The sequence below is a fragment of the Ctenopharyngodon idella genome, chromosome 21 (genome assembly GCF_019924925.1).
Source record: "Ctenopharyngodon idella isolate HZGC_01 chromosome 21, HZGC01, whole genome shotgun sequence".
Lineage (NCBI taxonomy): Eukaryota > Metazoa > Chordata > Actinopteri > Cypriniformes > Xenocyprididae > Ctenopharyngodon > Ctenopharyngodon idella.
In genome coordinates this window covers 8,258,400-8,275,189 of record NC_067240.1, presented here as the reverse complement: position 1 = coordinate 8,275,189, position 16,790 = coordinate 8,258,400, and the positions used below count along the sequence as shown (strand labels likewise).

The window sequence follows — 16,790 nt, the reverse complement described above, 5'->3', positions numbered from 1 at the left end:
AATCAGCTCGTGATCCGATGATCTCTTCCTACTAGTTAATTTATAGCATCAAATAAACATGAATGAACATCAGAAGGAATGTTGTTTCAACCGCGGAAAGACGTCAGTACACGCCATTTTTCAAGTTCAAGTCCACCAATGTTAATCTACTAACTTCTGACTGCTTTGTCGGACAAAATGGCAGATTCGGCGTTATGATTGGTTAGATCGCCTGTCAATCAAACTCCTGGCGAAGGGTCAAATATACACTGTGATGAAACTGTACTGTTCAGTCTTTGTGGATCCAGCAGAAACAAATGGATGAAGTCATGTTAAAAGCCTGAAGTTTATAAGTTGTGTTGCAACTATTAGTTTAGCAGTAAATGTATCTGCTGATTCAAAAGTGATCTGCATTATTTGTTGGTTGGCATAATTCTGTTTCTTGATTATTGACTGTTATGCATTTTTTTTTAGTGCAATTAGCTGAATCAGCCTCCGTCAGATGGTCTGGCCAGTGGACGGATGGAAGAGGACTTCTGGATGCTGGTGGCCTGGGCTCATCTCCGAAATGAGAGGATATGAAGCAGTGGAGCTGGTTTTGTTCCAGTCGGGTCAGGTCCCAGGTGTGTCACCCCTTCATCTGTCTACTCCTCTCTTCCTCCTCGTTCTCCTCCTCCATTCCACCAAAGGCCTCATTTTCTGCATGATTAATATAGCGCTTTTTACAATGTAGATTGTGTCAAAGCAGCTTTACATTGATAACTGGTACATTGTTTGACTGCACAGCAGCTCTTAAAGAATAGTGTCAATGCAGGCAGATCAAAAGCACTGTTGAATATCAAAATGTCAAGTCAAGTGTCCCCCAACTAAGCAAGCCAGAGGCGACAGCGGCAAGGAACCCAAACTCCATCAGGTGACATCAGGTGGCAGACAAGTGGCAAATTGGTGTTAAAATGGAGAAAAAAACCTTGGGAGAAACCAGGCTTAGTCGGGGTGCCAGTTCTCCTCTGGCCAACAGTGCTTTGTTACAATTCAGGTTGCTATCATAAGTCCAATAGGATCGCAACATTAAAAGTATTTATTCAGTTCCATCCAATTGAGGATCGTATTCATCACGCCGTATGGACGGTTGTTGAGGAACTGTGTCGTGGCTGTCGTGTCGATGAGGCCTTCACAGGGGATGATCTAGTTGACTCAATCTCTGCTGATACTTCAGGGCTGCGTTGTGGTCGTGTCAAGGTGCAGGTCCTTGGTCTCACCTGGATACGGCCCGGATCCGGTTGACTACGGTGAACCTCGGGATAAACAGAAAGACTAATATTAGCGTAGATGCCATTCTTCTTCTGATGTAACGAGTACATCAGGTGTTATAGGAAGTGTTCCCGGTTCCGGCTGACCTAATTTATGCAGCCTAATAATCCTTTAACGGATTTGGAAATATAAATTGTAATGTGTTATGTGTATGCCAGGTTAAAGAGATGCGTTTTTAGTCTAGATTTAAACTGACAGAGTGTGTCTGCTTCCCGAACAATGCTAGGAAGATTGTTCCAGAGTTTAGGTGCCAAATAGGAGAAGGATCTACCACCTGCAGTTGATTTTGATATTCTAGGTATTATCAGCTGGCCTGAATTCTGAGATCGCAATAGACGTGAAGGACTATAATGAATTAGGAGCTCGCTCAGGTACTGGGGAGCTAAACCATTTAGTGCTTTGTAAGTAATTAGCAAGATTTTAAAATCTATATACGATGTTTAACAGGAAGCCAATGCAGTGTTGACAGAACTGGGCTAATATGGTCATACTTCCTGGTTCTAGTAAGAACTCTAGCTTGCTGCATTTTGTACGGAGCTGTAGTTTATTTATCAGGCGAGCAGAACAACCACACCCAGTAGAGCGTTACAGTAATCTAGCCTTGAGTGCATGAACGCATGAACTAACTGTTCTGCATTTTTCATTGAGAGCATAAGTCGTAGTTTAGATATATTTTAAGATGGAAGAATGCGGGTTTTACAGATGCTAGTAACATGCCTTCAAATGAAAGATTGGTATCAAAGAGCACACCTAGGTTTCCTAACTGACGACGAAGACTTAACAGAGCAGCCATCAAGTGTTAGACAATATTCTAGGTTATTACGTGAAGAAGTTTTTTGGTCCAAAAATTAGAATCTCTGTTTTTCAGAAGTTAGTAGTAGGAAAATTACTGGTCATCCCAATTTTTATATCAGCTATGCACTCCGTTAATTTTGTGAATTGGTAAGTTTCGTCAGGGCGCGAAGAAATATAGAGCTGAGTATCATCAGCGTAACAGTGAAAACTAACGCCATGCTTCCTAATGATATCTCCCAAGGGTAGCATGTACAGAGTGAACAGTAACGGTCCTAGTACTGAGCCTTGTGGTACTCCATATTGAACTTGTGATCGATATGACATGTCTTCGTTTTCTACTACAAACTGATAACGGTCAGATAAGTATGATTTGAACCATGACAATGCAATTCCACTAATGCCAACATAATTTTCGAGTCTATTTAAAAGAATATTGTGATCAATAGTGTCAAATGCTGCACTAAGATCCAGTAACACTAATAGAGAGATACAACCACGATCTGATGATAAGAGCAAATCATTAGTAACTCTAATGAGAGCAGTCTCAGTACTATGGTACGGTCTAAATCCTGACTGGAAATCCTCACAGATACCATTTCTTTCTAAAAAGGGAACATAGTTGTGATGATACTACCTTTTCTAGTATTTTTGACAGAAAAGTGAGATTTGAGATTCGGCCTGTAATTGACTAATTCTCTAGGATCAAGTTGTGGTTTTTTAATAAGGGTTTAATAATAGCCAGCTTAAAAGTTTTTGGTACGTATCCTAATGATAAAGATGAATTGACGATATTGAGAAGAGGGGTCTATGACCTCTGGAAGCATTTCTTTCAATAGCTTGTCCGGTATAGGGTCTAACATACATGTTGTTGATTTTGATGATTTAACAAGTTTAGACAATTCTTCCTCTCCTAAGCAGTAAATGAATTGAATTTTTCCTCAGGGACACTACAATGCACTATCTGACACGATACTGTGTAGGGAGGGAGACGGTTGCATGGTTATTATTTTTCTCTAATATTATCATCTTGCAAGTAAAGAAGTTCATAAAGTCCTTTACTGCTGTGCTCTTTGGAAACATCAGAAGTTGAAGCTTTATTTCTTGTTAATTTAGCCACTGTATCAGATAAATACCTAGGGTTGTGTTTATTTCTTCTAAGAGATTTGAAAAATAGCAGATCTAGCAGATTTTAAGGCCTTTCTGTACTCAATCATTCTCTCTCTCCACGAAATACGAAATACTTCTAGTTTTGATTTCTTCCAGCTGCGCTCCATTTTTCTGGCTGCTAAATCTTAGGGACCGAGTGTGGTCATTGTACCATGGCATTGGATTAATTTCCTTAATCTTTTTTAAACGCAAAGGAGCAACTGAGTCTAATGTGGCTGGAAAAGACAGAGGCAATAGTTTCTGTTGCAACATCGAGGTCTTCTAAGCTGTCTGGTATGCTAAGGCGATGAAAATGATCAGGAAGATTATTTATAAAGCAATCTTTAGTGGTAGAAGTGATGGTTCTACCATATTTAGGCATGGAGGCAGTTTAGGCCGCCTTGACTAAATGTAGTATACACGAGACTAGATAATGATCTGAGATGTCGTCACTCTGCTGCAGAATAGGCCTCCACCTGTCCTGCTCTTGGCCCCTGGCCCTCGCCTGGGCTCGAACAGAACACACCGTCAATTAACATGAGCAAGTTTTTAGCTGAGTCACATCAAAATGAAACTGAAAAGTCAGGGAGAATGAAATTAAAATATGACGTTGAACGATTGGTAGGAGAACAATGCATTCATTTAGTTATATGTACTGCACTTTTTGTGTCATTTATTAAAATCTTTTCTTCAACTGTAAACATGGTGGCTTTCTAATCTTGTTGTTTTCAAGTAAACATACATTTGGTAATTTTTCATCTCTGACTAATCTAATATTGAAACCTGTCCATGTAATGCATAATAACCCTCATATTGCCAAAATATCATTTAGGCATCTTTTGGCCCGCAACCAAATTACTAGAGAATGAAAGGACCTGCGCCAGGCCTTTAATTTCACCCCTGTAAAATGAACCAATGAGCCAAATAATCTGGCTGGCCCTCATTGTTGCAAATGTGACACCTGTTGTAGTGGCACGACTTAGGAGTGCCAAAACACTTTTGTAGATTCTCTTAGTCTTATCATTCTGATTTGTGTCATGGTAAACAAGAAAACCGATAAAAGGAGAACAACCGTAGCCCTTTTTTTTTTCAAGCAGAGACAGATGGTCTTGTCAAAGTTACACTTGTTTCTCAATGAAACTAAAAGCACTAGGTGTTGTGTGTTATCAGGTTACAGTTAAGATAAGGAGATTGCAATTTATCTGGATGGAGTCATGTTGAACTCGTTGACATGGAGGGCCAGATTTTAATTTCTTCCCATATATGATTTCAAAAGACTTTAGATATTGTACACAACTCGTATGGACCACATTTATAGTGTTTTCTTTTTGGAGTTTGACAGCATGAACATTCAGCTTAACATCTCTTCTTGTGTTCAACAAAAGAAAAGTCACAGCTTTGGGACAAAATGATGGTGAACTAATCCTAAATAAAGTTTCTTGAGAATGGTTGGGATAGTTTAAGCAGATAATTAATAACTAATTAGTAAGTGAAAATTACTTTTAAGATGAATCAGGTGCTATTTAAACCATTTTAATTAAAGTGGGTTCTTTTTTTCAAGAATCAGTAAAAGGTGTGGCCATCGACATCAATTGTCTTCTATCTTAAAAAGTTTCTCTCAAAGGAAGTTCTACCTGTCAGTGAAGTAAATTAAATGCTACTTATCTACGTTGTTGCCTTGAAAGCTGTTTATCTTTCGTCTGCAATTCCAATCAACTCTGTTTGTCTTGCTTATCGTCAAAATTAAACATGCACAGAAATATTAAAAGGTCATTTGCCTTAATGAAGCCATAAATAATTAAGCTCAATTATAATACGAATGCTGAAAAGAAGATTGGAAATGATTTAAACATGAGATAAGAACAAAAAAACAATTTCATCAAAGATGAAATCCCAACTTGGACAACCACTAAAGTTCACCTCTGTAAATGCCTATTATTGTCCATTATAAAAATTAATTAGAAAAATGCATTTTAAATAGCCTTCATTACAATACAGCATAATCTGTCATTATTGTTAGAATTTCAAACCTACAGTATTATGTAACATTTCCACCAGCCACCAACGGAGGGCGATGTGTCCCATGAAATGCATGCATTCTCTCCATCTATGAGGCTAAATGGAATGAATGGGCCAATAAGGTTGTTTCCCCTTCTCACAAACTGCTTCCAGATTACCATACTTTCATAATATGTCCTGAAATTGTTGATGAAGTCCTTATTTCTTGACTGTTGATGATGTATGTTGTGTATTTATGGTGGTGTGTAGCATAAATAGGTTCTCATGTGGGCATTTTCCTTTGACCTGTGTTTTTTGAGCTATAACGTATTAACAACAGCCATGAAATAATATGCTGTAATGAAATCATTAACAAGTCCAGTTGAACCACAAGGAATGCCTTTCTTGATGCCTATAGCACTCAAAAAGAGTTATGTAACCGTAATAACTGAGTTATGTTAAAAACAAACTGACAGATATTTCTATTAATTCAGAAAATATTTTTCCGTGACTGCCCAAAAGCGCGTGAATATAAAGCACGCGATTGGTTGTCGGTTGCTAAGCATCTAGTTGTAACATTCTAAGCGGCCATTCATACAGAACGCGTCTTTGCGTCTAAAAACGCGAGACGCAGCGCTCAGGAATGGTTTTAAAAAAAGCGCAGCGTAAAACACGAGGGTCTCGAGATGCGCTTTTGAGACGTGATGCAATAACGACAATAACGGAAATAATAGAAATAGTTCTGTGTGAACGGCCCCTTACACTGCATTGTTTCACGCTGTACAAGTTTTGTACAGCTAACGCTGCTCCAGAGCAGGGTTTCATAACCCCGGGTTAAAAGCGGTGATAACCCCGCTTCTAAATCCTAAAAGCGGTGTTTAGAACGACGATAACCCGGGTTTAAGCCCAGTGTGAAAAGCCCTTGATGACTGAGCTATATTTCATTTTTATTGATTTTCATTTTTTCTGCCTTATATTTCAACCAGTCTATCAAAAACGTTTAATGTGACAACTAATATATATATATATATATATAACAAGCTAAAATGAACATAATAAAGAATATTTACTCTTTTATTATAACAAAAAATATTCAGTATTTCTACACATATTTTTAGATGCACAGATTTTAACTGAGCATTTGATAAACTATCATAAGCATGTTTTTAAAGAAGGATATGGGTGATATTTCATAACTGTGTAGTTGCACACAACTAGAACATTTCAAACAGGTAAATTCGATCTTTTCTATCTCTGCTGAATTTACGAGCCCCTTTTGCACCAGACAAGCTTAGATTCTTTCAAGTAAATGCCAACCCAAAAAAGAGACCCAAGCGTGTATGCAATCAATATATTTGTTCTCAAAAGGCCGTAATGTTCTGACGTTTCACTTTTTTGTGCACTCAATGCTTTGATTTGTGTTTATCGCAGAAGGTCAGATCTCTCATAGAAGAACAGACAGTGCACGGGTGAAGCAGAAGGAGGGAGGGAATGGAGTTAAATTAAGGATAACATTGGACTGACAGTGATCAGGGCACCTCTCGTTAAGATCCCCGGCTCTGCGGCGCGCCAGACGACGTGAGAAGGTCTGACGGCGTGATGGGGAGGGGGAAGGCGGCAGTAAAAAGTTTTCCGAGCCGTCGTCCCCCTTCAATTTGCATGCTTAATGATGCTGAGCAGGAGTTAATAGTGGGTGTAATGGCTTCTGACTGACCGGGCTCTGGAGTGGACCACGGGCTGGGCCACCGGAGCAGGGGTGGGGAGGGGTTAACGCACACCATACGGCTCCTCGCTCGCTCGCTCTCTCCCATTGCCTCTCTCTGCTGTCTTTTGTGAGATAACAGAGCTTGCCGTTGTGGCCTTGTCTTATTAAACATGTTATCATTGCCTGTAACCTTTCTCTCCACTCCCTTCCATTTCAAAATAGAGGAAAAGCTCCCTTTGTCTGTTTTTATTCAGGGACCTATCTGACCCACTGTGAGAGGAGAAAGAGACCTGAAAGAAATCAAATGGCAATTCCTGTCTACATTAATGTGGTCTTTTGTTCTGAGAGGGACGCCTTTGTGAGTATTCGGTACACTTTGTCTGTTTAGTCAGGTGGTGGATATACTCGATTGTCAGCAGCATGTCCTCTGTGTAGATACAGCCATCTAAACACAGATCAGCCACTCTAAATCACACAGGAAATACAAGCAAAGGAAAACTCATTCTTAGATAAGCACTAAAGGGCAAAGTTCAGGAAAACCACTGTAGTAATGAAAAGATTACAGGTATTGTCTACAAAACGCATGTGGTGTGAACATATTTTCTTGTTTTTTAAGGATCCTGTGCAAAAATTCCGCACTTAAACATTTACTAGGGCTGTAACAATATATCGTGTCACAATATATCGCAATATAAAAATGCAACAATATGTATTGTGTGTAGTTCACTCAAAATAAAAATTACTGTGTGAGGAAAAAATTCAAGTTTAAAGAGTTTTAGTATCAGTACTACAAGTACTATATATAATGTTGAATATAATGCATAATAATGCAATGGGGTAAAATGTGTGGGTCCTGATAATGCCAAATGTCATGTGTTACCAGTAAAAAGTTGCCTACATTATTTTAAATATATCTAGTCAATGACAGAGTGCATGCATATTCATATTTTTCTGTATTTTCATCTTCAGAATCATGAATGTTTTTATTCTGGTATCACCATTGTCCTGTGCATTGGGTTACCAGCACCAAGTCCAAGCCTATTCATTTCCACTCCCAATGTAATGCCAAATTTAGCATTTTAATCAGCAGTTAATTTTTTGTTAACCTTTTACCATATGTCTTGAAGTATCGCAATAATATCGTATGGTGAGTTCAGTATCGTGATATGTATCGAATCGTGACTCGAGTCTCGCGAGGGTATCATTACACCCCTTATATTTACAGTAGTGCACTTGCAGTGGGATGGAGTTTTCCAGAAGTTTTAGAAGCAGAGCAGTTTATATTTTTGTTGAAGTGTTTATCTTCCATATGGATTGGGTTGCATTAAGTTAATAATTATGATTATTTTCAAAACTGTGGGTATTTTAACATTTATTCCTGTGCAGCTCATTTCAATAGACTTTAGTTCTACATTACTTTGCTTTCCATACAGTCTTTGCTTGTTTTTACAACTTAAAGGACGAGTCAAAATTATTTTCTTTGTTAATCGATGCGCATCTTTGGAGTAAGCTTAACTTGCACTGAACCTATTACATTAAAGTGAATAAAGTGCAAATAATGATCATAAATTGTATTAAGCAAAATGTAAGGAGTAGGATAAGGGGTCAAAACACTTCAGCTAAAAATATTTGAGGTAATCTCAGCTAATAGCTTCTGTGTGTTGTATTCAGTAAATAGGTATCACAATTTTAATGATTCAAAAGCCTCTCTGGCATGATGTGACTGATCGTTGAACAGCTGTGAGTCACGGTGACCAGTACCCATAATCCATTGTGAAACACATTTTCCACTTTAATCATAATTGCGCACATGTGCTCAAAGAGCAAATATCAGTAATGTGTACCCTGTCTGAATGGTTTTGCACCTCAACTCTTAGTGTGTGTGTGTGTGTGTGTGTGTTTGTGTGTGTTATATCCCTTATCACAGCTGTTAATGTATTTCAAACATCATTTCAGTGTTGATTTGTTTGCCATGTGCTCTGGCACATACCCGCTCCAGGTTGGCATGGCCCTACCGGGCCCCGGTGCCAGCACGGCTGGCATGACAGCGGCCGTTCCTGATGGCCACAGGTGCAGTTGTGGCCAGTCTCTCTCCTCCAGGTGTAACCTCACTGTTGAGTGTCACTCTGAGAAGCTTCCATCTGCTGTGGAAAGTCGTGTAGATCCCAACCTCTTCAGTCTGCTTTCTTCCTATCTTTCATTTCTCTTGTTGTGACAATTATACAAGGGATGGTGCCCGTTTATCCACCAGATTTAGCACATAGACAGGATATAAAACAGTTGTACACTAAATACACTACTAGATTGTTTGTTTTTAATCCGAAAGAAATGTCACCTGGAATTCTTTTAAAATCTCAGTTGCTTCTTTGACAGCAATGAGATTGGGTGGAAAACTCATTATTTGCTTTAATTTCTTATTTCCCCAGTAATCTCACATGTGAAAACAAGACGCAGAAGACATCTCAACAATGTCTCAAACCGTGCACAAATTTATCTGCAGTCTAAGGATGGAGATCTCGATATAAACTCAAATATTTCAAGACCAAATTATATAACATATGCTATTCACATTAATTCCATAGCACCATATTTTTAATGAACATCAAAATAGTCTAATAATAGGAAATTTATATTTAGGGGTTCAAGTACGTAGCTCAAGATGGACAAAATGCATGCAATTTTGCTCAAAATTTGTGGGTATTTTGGATTTTTTTTAAAAACCTACTTTGCGAACTAGTCCTATTGTAGGTTTTTGGCACGATTGGAACCAAACCAGTGCAGCGAGATTCTGCGGAGTCTGATTGTCAATAATTATCAAACAAAATTTGAAATTTCAATTTACGGTCCCTAAGGGCTGCCAAAATGTTTGAAGTGGGTGGAGCCACTTTTACTAAAATGGCTATAACTCCTGAACGAAATGAGATATTTCACGAAACTCGGCACACCTATGTAAAAAAAAAAAGAGGATGTGGCGACTGGCCACTTGGTGGCGCTATAATAGCAAAAAAAACCAAAAAAAAAACATAAAAATGGCTATAACTATTTCACTGTTAGTCCGATTGACTTGGCATGCAGTGTCTTTGTCCGAGGTGCCATGATTATATTGACATATCTCAAAAAACGTCCGCCATCGGCCAAAGTTTGAGCAACTATCAGACAAGGTTAATGGAGGCCGATCGGAACGAAACTCGCTGGGCCTGTTTGACTCACGGCTCTAGAGCCCTGTGAGAAATTCGAAAGAAATCAGCCACCGGGGGGCGCCTTCGTGTTTTTCACGTGTGTAGGATTGTGTATTGCACAATTTTTTTCACACAAGCCCACGACATTCGTACCACATGGTCAAACTCCTCATTCTGGGCTACTAAAAAATAACTTTAGTCAGCACTGATAGCCTAGTGGTTAGTGCGCCGACATATGACACAAATGCGTTCATGGCGACCCGAGTTCGATTCCCGTCTCGAGGTCCTTTGCCGATCCTGCCCCCCTGTCTGCCCAATGCTTTCCTATCTGCTCTCTACTGTCCTCACCAAATAAAGGCACAAAAAGCCCATAAATATAGCTTAAAAAAAAATAACTTTGGCGAACTAGTCCTAGGTTTTTGGCTCAACCTCGATAACTGTTAAAAAGCTTTAAAAGCTATATATTTCCTATGGTAAATTGCCTGTATTTGCTGTAAATGGTCTTTTCCATCTATCGAGGTGGTTACAGGCTTGCCAGTTAAAACATAATACCTTTTTACGCAAGTGCTTAAAGGCCTTAAAGCCGATAATTGCTGCTCGCAGCTATATTTATGTTTATATTTATATTTTTTTTATAAAGTCCCCTGAGCTATGAACGAACAATTGTGTGCATGGTGAAATGGTCCTAAAACCTGGGGAGATAATAAGAATTGCTGTTTCATTGGTTAGAAAGCATTTGCAAAGCAAATACACACAATCGGCAAAGAAATTGATAAAAGAGCATCATTACTGCATCGTTTTTATGATGACATGAGTCCACAGTACAGCATTGCTTTCGCCTCTGTTATTTGCATTTGCAGATCTCTATCATTTACAAGTGCACGGTAAGCCCTTGTTGTTGTCATCTGTTGTTACGAGCGTCCTGTAGGAACAGATGTAAGGTCTTTCTGTGTCAACATGCCTAGAAAGACTGGAGCGGCATCAGAGCTCAACGGAAAGAAAAAAACATAAAGTGATCTTATAATGAGTGCAGCTCTTAAATTAAAGAATTGCATGCTGTTTTTCTTGTCGTTCCTTAACCCTGACCTATGCTATTGTCATCCCATAATAACATTGTTTTTATGGCAGTGATTCATCACTCACCCAAAAGGTAATACAATACTGAGGACCTACAGGCGGCACAATTAAGTTTGTGTTTGACAGTGGGAGATGTTTGTCTCCCTCGCACACTTGCATACTTAATACAAGCTCCCCTCCCACTCCGACCGACGTCTTTGAAACTCTCAGCCTGCACTTTTAAGTCAAGGATGGTCTAAAATAAGATCAGTGCTTGACCTTGCCATTAGCATTTATTAGATATTTAAATGATGCATAATTGCAAATGTTAGACGGATGAAACATTTATTCTGAGAGGGTTCAGATGAGTCAATGTTGTTAATACTAAATCTCAAAACATGATATTACAGTTTGGTAATAATTTTTAATAATATTTCAAACAAGAACGTGTTCTGTTGTCATCAGCTTTGAATTACTATTATTGCATGCTTAATATTTTTCTCATAATATGCTTAATGGTATGCATATGGAATCAAGGTCCTGCAAGGCTTCTCAGCTCACATCTTTGGAGAACCCATTATTCTAATTTTAGTGAGTGATTTGGCTAAAAAATTTTATGAAAATAGTGTTTTGGTATGCTGTATAATTGCTTAAAAATAATAACTTGCTAACTGATGATTAACTTTCTATACTCTATATGTGCTAAGAGTCCTGGGTCAGGCTTTGGTGTCCCCTGATAGTCTGCGAGTCTGTGGGATTTTCTTCCGAAGTCAGTAAATTTTAAAAAACAATTGATTCATTTAGTGATGTCAAATATGTAATCTAATTTTGGTATACTACCAGTCAAAAGCTTGGAATTTTTAAGATTTCTTTTAATGTTTTTGGGGGAAAAAAGTCTCTAATGCTCACCAAGCCTGCAATAATTTGATAAAAAAAATGTGAATTGTAATATTATTCAAATATTATTACAATCAAAAACAACTGTTTTGTTTTAGGGCGGAACATATGGAACAGCTCCTCCCCCTTTTTAAAATAGCCAATAGCGTTTTGTTTATATCACAGCTCGGCAAAAACTCAGTTTCCTTCTAATCTCTAACCATTTCTCCTCCTAATCTCCTCCATATCACTTTAAAATATAGCAGTCTGTGCAGAATTCAAATGGGTCCGATACGTTTTGGGGTCTGCGCTGACTCTTTTGTCATGATCCGCTCTGTGCTATCATGTCTCTGGACCAGAGCAGACTGTGCGCGCTGCAGTTCGCGTGACACTAACATGAAACTAGACTTCATTCGCCTCAATGGAAAGCATATTTACACTGTCTGAATCGTTTCCGATCCCCTATATAGTGCACTATGTGCCATTCACCATGTAGAAAATGGTAAATGTGTGAACAAGTGACCAATTTCAGCCGCAGCTTCGGCGTCACTTTATAATGTAGGGGGCGGGATGCTTTAGATTCTAGAGAGCATTTGATTGGACAGAAGATCTGATGAGAAACTGAAGTCTGCGGTGATGTTATGAAAATCTGTGATCCATTTTAGCGGAAGTGAGAAGTTTTGAATGCTTATATCTCCTAAATGCAAATTTTGTCATTGTTTTGGAACACACCAGCTTATTCATAACATTAAGGCTAACATATTCATAATAAAAGCTAAAAAACTTAAATTTTGATTTCAGGGGGACTTTAAAAAAAACATTGTTTAAAGTGGCCACTATGTTATCAAACAGTATTTACTATGTGTATAAATAAATTTTTGAATACAGTGGATTTTTTCACAAACAATGTTTGGTGGCTGTAGTGACAGTTTTAAAATTTTACTTTTAAAAGTAAAATCCTTTTAAAGAGGATGAATTTAGAGAGAGTTTTATAGCAAGTTAAAGCACAAAACGCTGTTAGTAAGCTAAATCCTCACAGAGAAATTGCTATTAAAGCACTGGTGCAAAAATATTTGTAATGTAAATCAAAAATGACAAACTAAATAAAAATACTTAATTTTTGTCATTTTTTTTATTTATATTTTCAAAATAGTCGTCCCTAATCTTGACACTTTCCTAGCATTTATGCTCTATAAGAGTATAAATGACCACTGAAAACAGGAAGTGGCAGCCTCCTGGACAGACTTCCTCTTGTCTTGGTGCAGCTGCACTCAGCGATAGTATCCCTGCCAGTCGGTCCGTGTCCAACTGTCCCCGCGGTCCCACAACGGGTCTGTGTCCAGACGCATGTGAGTGTGTGTCTGGCCGCATGGCGTGGCGTTGTGTCCTGTGGCCCTCTGCTCCCGTCACGTGAAGATGAATGGAACTCTGTCACTTGGGCCGCTCTTCAGAGGCCCGCGCTCTGCGTGAGGAAAGTGCCAGTCATTAACGGCGGAGGCAGGATGAAAAATGAGTTCATTTACGGACAAGTCCTGCGAGAAGGGTAACGTCAGCGCCGTCCGCTCCTTATCCACCCTCCCTCTTCGATCTCTCTTTTTCTCTCGCTCACTGTCTCTCTGTCTCTTTCAAATTCTCTCTGTTTTACTCTCCAACTGGGCACCGGAGGGAGGGAGAATTACTCAGCAGATTTTTGAAAGAGTGGCAGGGAAGTGGCCTGCGGTAAGCGAGATGAGGAGAGATGGAGGAGGAGTGGGGAGGGTGACGGGATAAGACAGGGTGTTAATCAGACAGGGTTTTGCCAGATGAGAGCTTATCCCTTGCCTTTACAGCAGCAGTGCATGACATGGGCTGTCTACTTCACACCTTAGACATTATGGCCCAAAGCCACCTTTACAATCCACCCACGCAAGTGTCATGAGCACGACACGTCTTGTAAATCACCAATGGTCCACAGTCACCACTACTTAAACGTGAAATAGTTTATTAGGGATGCCAGTAGATTAAAATAACCACAATGATTTTTTTCTCTCTATTGTAATTAATGAATGTGCACTGCCCCTGGAAATTACCATTATTTTATTTTATTTGTGGTTTTATTTATTATCATTAATTATTTACCATTTTACATGTTATACAAAGTAGGAAAACTGCACTTAAACAAGTATTATAGATTTAATTTAAAAGTAAATTAGCTGTTAAAAAGTATTTTCTCATCACTGACAAAGAACTGAACAAAACGGTGCAAGAAAAGAGTACAAAATAGGGCCTGAAACCCCTAAAAAAATGAAATACTTTTTTTGTTTTGTTTTGTTTATTTGTGGTTTTATTTATTATCTTTAATTATTTACAATTTTCAATATTTTATTTACAGTTTAATATTGTTTTATGTCTCTAATATGTGTTTTAACCAGATGCTGACAAGGGTTAGTCTGATAGCAACATTATTTATCTTAACTACAGGAAAAGGAATATTAATCAATAAATTATATGATGTTCAAAGTCTTTAAAGTGTTAGTTCACCCAAAAATGAAAATTCTGTCATTATTTACCCACCCTCGAATCTGTATCATCTGTGAAGCACAAAAGAAGATATTTTGAATAATGTCGGTTTCAGTTCCCATTGACTTCCATTGTATTTTGTCCATTCATCAAAAATCAATGGTAGAATTAATACAATTAGAATGAATATTGTTATGACTAGGTGGATGCTTTCATTTGCTCTGCATGAAACGTTTGACAACCACTGTGCTTATACACTTTTAATTCCTTTTGAATCGATGACAACAACATTATATGTAACAGAGATTATTTTATTGATATCACCAGGAATTAAATGAACCTTTGATTTGCTCGTAGCTGATATTTCATACTTGTTGAGCTCCATTATAATAATTAAATTCAGCCATGCAAAAAATGCAAAGGTGCACAAAGTAATTTTTTGTTCATGTTTAGCTGGCTTTGTAATTGAAAAGGAGATTACCAAGATAAAGTGAGAAGAATTCAGCTGGTCATGTGATCTTAACATGGTGGCCACCATGAAAGGATAAAGAGCACCTTATAAACAGCAAAACAGCTTTTACTAGGCTGCTGATATGGCAGAAGTCTTCATCTCATGTGTGCATACTTCACTTTACATGTTTGTCAAAAGTACCGTTTCTTTCAATGAACCAAGTTTTATGTAGAAATACTGCACTTTTAAAAGTTCAATGTAGATAAAAAAAAGTAGCTGTCAAAATGGCTTATCTCATCACTGACAAAGAACAGAATGAAACAGCGATGTTCCATGAAATGGGTACAAAATAGGGCATGGTACTCTTAAAAAATTAAATACTTTTGTATTTTTCAAAAAAAGAAAAGAAAAAAGAAAGTCAATGAAAAGAGGTGCTAGTTCACCAAAATATTAAGTATGTCATCATGTACTCCCCCTCAAGTTATTCCAAACCTGTATACATTTCTTTGTTCTTCTGTACACAAAGGAAGATATTTGGAAGAATGTTTCTAACCAAGCATATCTCGCCCCCCATTAACTACCATAGTAGGAAAAAAAATACTATAGCCGCACAGGAACTTTCCCCAGGAACTAGGGATTTTGGGGTGGTATTCCGACCGTAGAAACCAGTTCCGGGTAAAAATTTCCCCCTCAGAAAGTCCCTGCTCGCTAGGTAGTACTTTTCCAAAGTTCCGAAGCTTTTGGGGGTGGGACATGGGTGCTGAACTTGCTGATTGGTTGAGTTCACACAACATTTGCATCATTTTGATTGGTTGACTCCACGCAGGGTTTTATTTTTTTAAACCACCATTTTTAAAAGTCTGTTGCGGTGCATGCAGTAAGAGTTATTTGCTATTTGAATCAACAATGGAGTTTAAAAATACGACGATGGACCAACAACGAGGTTCAGGCTTTATTAAGCTTATATGCGGAGGATGAAATCCAGCTGGAACTGGAAAGTTTCAACAAAAATAACGACTTTTCTCAACAATTTGAACCATTCTCATATGTAGTGAACTCAGTGCAGGCTTCCTTGTTTACGTCCGAATGCCGGCTCATTATTAGCCGGATCCTGCGTCAGCATCACATGCATGCATCGTGCTGCTTATATGTTCAGCTTCGGCCAATACTGAGTTGGTGTTCGGACGTAAACAAGGAAGCCTGTAAATGTTAATAATCACCGCCTTTTATGTTCGCAACTGGTTCATAAATCTGCTCTAATGGATCAAACTTGTTGAAATTAACAAGATTTAAAAATGAACAAGATCATATCCAATCATAGCGCGATGGAGGCGTTGCCTTCTCTCATGTGACTTTCCCCCATTTGTTCTCAATTACCCCTCATCAAACTCACCGCACTCTTTAGGGGGTCTGTTGAAACTCGATAGGATCAGGGGAGGCAAGCCTCCCGCTGTAACTTTACCCACGGGTGTCGCTGTAGGACAGTGTTTTTGTAATAGCAATTATTTTCTCATCCAATGTTTTTTGAGGAGACACTACAGTACCTTTCTGATTTATATGTATAGGGCCTAGTTATATAACACATAAAATACATCTCTTTCTTCTAATGTCAAATAAATTTAACACATTTACAGTGTTAAATAAGTTAATATGGTAACTTTGTCAGCCCTAATAAAATAACAATACAGAAGATGGGATCTTGCTTTTCACTCTTTCTAATCACAGCTCAGGTTTGATGTGTGCACACGTTCCCATCGATACGAGCTGTCAATTGATGTTTTGCTATATTACTTGA

General features: G+C 38.3%; 1 long non-coding RNA gene across 1 annotated transcript in view; it reads left to right on the top strand.

Moving 5' to 3' along the window:
• The window catches only part of LOC127504269 (uncharacterized), a 45,858-nt gene that overhangs the window by 22,036 nt on the left and 7,032 nt on the right, over nt 1-16,790 (top strand). The window contains exon 3 of the long non-coding RNA XR_007927326.1: nt 454-602. This is a non-coding gene — a long non-coding RNA (uncharacterized LOC127504269). The remainder of the gene's footprint in view (nt 1-453; nt 603-16,790) is intronic.